This window comes from Berghia stephanieae, chromosome 5 (assembly GCF_034508935.2).
Source record: "Berghia stephanieae isolate SIO BIC M18660-M18661 chromosome 5, UCSD_Bste_1.3, whole genome shotgun sequence".
Lineage (NCBI taxonomy): Eukaryota > Metazoa > Mollusca > Gastropoda > Nudibranchia > Aeolidiidae > Berghia > Berghia stephanieae.
Window position 1 is genome coordinate 47,378,117 of NC_088364.1, and position 5,000 is coordinate 47,383,116.

General features: G+C 39.0%; 1 protein-coding gene across 5 annotated transcripts in view; it reads left to right on the top strand.

Moving 5' to 3' along the window:
• Window positions 1-5,000, top strand: part of LOC144973058 (E3 ubiquitin-protein ligase MARCHF1-like) — a 74,787-nt gene that overhangs the window by 20,151 nt on the left and 49,636 nt on the right. The window lies entirely within an intron of this gene.

Consider the following 5,000-nt stretch of genomic DNA (forward strand, 5'->3'; position numbering starts at 1 on the left):
ATTATCTCTGTCCCTGCCACCTCCACGTCAGGAATTTGTTTTGAATTTGGGACCAACAATCTTATAATTAAGGTGAAACTTACTCTGCAATGGACTCAAATAAGTATGCAATACGATTATTATTATTCCCATGGATTTTAAGCTGTATTGATGCTGTGCGTTTACATATTTTACTCAGAACGGTCCGCCAGCCGGATATAGCGTATCAACTCACAAAACTATGTATAGATAGTTCGAAGATGACGTCACTCAGGTCTTTGTTATTGTTTTTTTGCCATCCGCGTTTATGAGTAATGCTCACTGAACTGTATTACCCCGACTATAAACGTTCATGGATACACACAGTTTTTTGTGTTGGTCCGTTATACTTCCGGATGGCAATTTATGAGCTTCTTAGCCAAGCCCATACTATCTATAGATAGCTCGAAGTTGACGTCACTCAGGTCTTTGTTATTGTTTTTTTTTGCGTTTATGAGTAATTCTCACTTAAATGTATTAACCAGACTATAAAAGTTCATGGTTACACACAGTTTTGAGTGTTGGTCCGTTATACTTCCGGATGGCAATGATGTGAGCTTCTTAGCCAAGCGCATACTATCTATAGATAGTTCGATGATGACGTCACTCATGCCTTTATTATTGTTTTTGCCATCCGCTTTTGTGAGTTGTTCTCACTAAACTGTATTAACCAGACTATAAAAGTTCATGGTTACACAGAGTTTGTGTGTTGGTCTGTATAACTTCCGGATGGCAATGTTATGAGCTTCTTAGCCAAGCGCATACTATCTATAGACTAACCTTAAACGTTTATAGTCTGATTGATAGAATTTAGTGACAGCTACTCATAAAAATTGCTGGCTGAAAACAATTGGATTCAATAGTCTGATGTCACGTCGCCCAGCAACGGCGGCCATCTTGGTTCTAAACAAAGAAAATCATTACTTTTTATTCTTCATGTTGGCTAGAACTTTTCACATGTCTTGAGATCAGAATGTGTAAAAGTCAAAACATGATCAAATTTATATTGTTTTTTTCCCCTCTGGATACGCTTTTATGCTCGCCGGAGAAATATTTCATACGGGCGTCCGCCATTGTTCCGATAGTTTAGAGCCAGTGTTACTAAGTTACCATGCGTCATTAGGAAAGAAGTGACGATACGACTGTTGAAGAGTATTACAAAGAGCTGAGTGACGCCAATTTCGTTCTATCTATAACGCCTTACCGGGTGTCAACGTAGCCATCGTTTAACTAACACTGACCAAAAAATGACGTCAAAAGACCAGTTTTTGGTCACAAAAGAAAACAAACCGTGAGTTGTATTCAACCAATGGGACCACTTGTTTCCATGAGCACTACTAACGACAACAAACTAGGGGTGCCAAAACGAAATAGTGACGTCAAAAGACCAGTCCTTTGGGTCAGCGTAGCCATCGTTAAGCTATAGCCTGACACTGAAACCCAAAAAGACTGGCATTTTGACGTCATTATTTGGTTTTTGCACCTCCTAGTGAGTTGTCGTTAGTAGCGCTCATGGAAACAAATGTTCCCATTGGTTGAACTATTGAATACAACTCACGATTTGTTTTCTTTTGTGGCCAAAGACTTGCATTTTGACGTCATTTTTTGATCAATGTTAGGCTATAGATAGAATGCGCTTGGCCAAGGAGTTCACAACATTGCCATCCGGAAGTAGAACGGACCAACACACAAACTCTGTGTAACCATGAACTTTTATAGTCTGGTTAATACAGTTTAGTGAGAACAACTCACAAACGCGGATGGCAAAAACAATAACAAAGGCCTGAGTGACGTCATCTGCATACTATCTATACGTTAACGATGGCTACGGTCTCTGTGTCAAGCTATAAGTTAACGATGGCTACGGTGTCACGCGAAACGGAACTATTTAGGTTGATACTTATAGATAGAACAAAATTGACGTCACTCAGGTCTTTGGGATTGTTTTTTGCCATCCATGTTTATGATTAGTTCTCACTAAACGGTATTATCCAGACTATAAACGTTTAAGGTTACACATCGTTTTGTGTGTTGGTCCGTTATATTTCCGGATGGCAATATTGTGAGCTTCTTTGTCATAGATACTGTGCCCTTGGCACTGTAACCCTGAGCGTTTATAAAAGTGTGCGCTTGGCTAAGAAGCTCACAACATTGCCATCCGGAAGTATAACGGACCAATTTAAATCAATGCAATGTAATTCTTTACTTAACCTTCCGACAGCCAAAGAAAAACAAACATTCAGTTTTGTACAGTAAAAGTCACTCGTTAGGTTCCTTCTTTGCATTGGCACTCTCGAAATATCTTTCATTGTCCATACTCATTCAGTTTAAGTCAAATAGTGTAAAGAGTGTCAGGCCAAGGAAATGTCAATGCATATAAACATTTTGGTCACTAACCACGGTTTGAATTTTTGCAAGACGAGTCTGGTCATCGGACACCGGCTAGTAATGGTTATAATTGAGATGTTTTAGTTGATGTTGGATACATATTCTTAAATATCAACATTCCGTCGTGTGAAAGACGTGTTATTGGTAGTATTCTGCTTGTAGGGAGGGCCGTGCATGGTCATTTTAGATTCATAGTTTGATTAAAGCCGTGGTCCCCAGCTTCCATTAGCACTCACTGTTAGCACCGATCGATTGGGGTGTTGCCAAAGACACTAATTTGCCATAGCCTTTCCTGGTCGGTACCTCCATAGCATGTATAAGCTTTGACCGAACACTGTACAATTCAAAGTTGGCGGTTCACCGTCGATCACCAAACAGTAGTTATCGTAACATATCGTGCAGGATGGAAGTTGCCATCGATCGATAGATAGATCGATATCTTTGATGCGTTCGTTGATGATCAGATTGGGGAACACAACCGGTCAAACACGTGAGCTATTTCTCTCCACCTTTCCTATGCTGTGGAGCTAGTTAAGAATATTTTCGTATCATTAGCCAATCGAATTCGTAACAATAGTAACATTGGATCACCACTCAGTTTCGACTTAAATGTGTTTAACCGTTCTTAAAAAAAACCCTACAAAAATCAAATCGTCTTTCCAATTCATAAAGTATATACAGAACACTGGCATTCTCTGAAAATAACAACACGCATTAAAACCATTTTGGCCAGAATTTCGTTCTTCAAATAGCGGTCGATCTAAATGACCCTTATCTTGTAATAAACAAAACAAAACAAACCAACAAAAAAAACAAAAAAAAAAAAACAAAAAAACAAATGAAAGCCCAAACAAAACGAAACAAAACCTGAATATCGATCGATTTATTTTTTAATCGATAGATATTTGAGGAACGAGTCTTTTGTTCAAAACTGTGTTTCTTTTTTTGTTCATAGAGTACTACAGAGCAGAGATTCATTCTTATTTTTGTATTATGTAATCATTATTTGGCATTCCTGTAATTCATTGCAATATATTATGCACTGAGCAACACATCCAGATCAAATCTTTCTATACAATCAGTGTAGGTAGTCAAATCCCGATGCAGATATCTGCATCCATGGGTAGAGGTATCAGAAAAAAATCTCGACTGCACATGGGATCGATCTAGGTCCCTATACATGTGCAGCGAGTGCTCTACCAACTGAGCTATCGGGACCCCAAAACGATCAGAGTAAGATAGTTTATTATTATTATTTTTTTTTGAAGCGTAAGTGAAATACTCCGTCTCTTTAAAAAAAGAAAGCATTTATATTATATCAAAATTTTAAAGTAATGCTTAAAGGAAATACATAATGCCGTTTTTAGACGAGCAAAATACAATTGTCTTTACCAGGTTTATCCGTCGCCATCGTTATGTCCATGTTCATCCTGTGTTTGATATTTATATCATTTTTAAATATTCATTTCATTTCAATGAGTACTGACAGGTTCGTTCTTTTTTCCACGATCCTTGGGTTGAACTTAAATGTGCGAAAATGAATGATAGAACTCCGCATCACTGGATTTAAGGCGAAGTATGTAGTTGTACCCTCAATGGATCACTCCCTTGTCGTTGGTGGGGGTGCTTGAGGCATATCGGGGGCAAAGGAGTAATTCCGGTTGACCGTCACTAGACCATCCCGGATGTCGGGCCTATAAGCGGGGGCTTGGTCGGCCCGCCCTATTATGTGGCGAAAGGAGATCCAACCTGGTGCCCAAATGGCTTCGGTCATCCCACAAGAAGAAACCAAATAGAAGCTGTTGCCGTTTTGACCGTTATTGTTATCGGCTGGTATTTTGAGCCCAATAAGTTCCGTGTTTAGTATTAAGTTCTTTTTTTGTTTTGTTTTGAAGCTGTTGTGATATTTTTTGATATCTTGATTTTACAGTTCTTAGCTACTAGCAGCTTAGATTCAACGTGAGTTGGGCGTCCTCAAATTCCCAGCCATTAGCAAGTTACCGATTACGTTCCTCAAACCTAAACGATTGACCAACGAAGAGGAAGAAAACTATATAGGATATGTCCTCAGTTGTCGAGTTAAACTCACGCACCGGGCGTCGTGTGGCGACGTCTGAGGACAAATCTTAGTTTTCTTCCTCGTCGTGGATGATCGTTTACGTTCGGGAACGTAAGCGTTATTTTACTATTGACGTCTGTCTTCACTATAATGCGAGTATATTTACGTTGCTCAACACTTAACCCGATAACTACCGAACTGTAGAAAGATACGTGTTTAAGAATTCGGCCAGAAAACTCGTCCTTCAAATATCGATCGATTTAATCTTGGCAAAAACTCTCAAACCTGGGACTTCGCGAGGTCTTCAAGGAACACCCAGGTGTGAGAGTTTTTGTCAATGTGAGAGTCATTTAAATCGATCAAAATTTGAAGGACGGGTTTTCAGGCCAGAATTTTAAATGCGCGTTTTTGTTTTTCAAAGTACGACAGAGCCATTAACTGAGATATTAACCATATTTATAGAAGGAACGAAATTGACGTCACTCGGCTCTTGGTTATTGTTTTTAGCCAGCCATTTTTATGAGCAATTTTCACT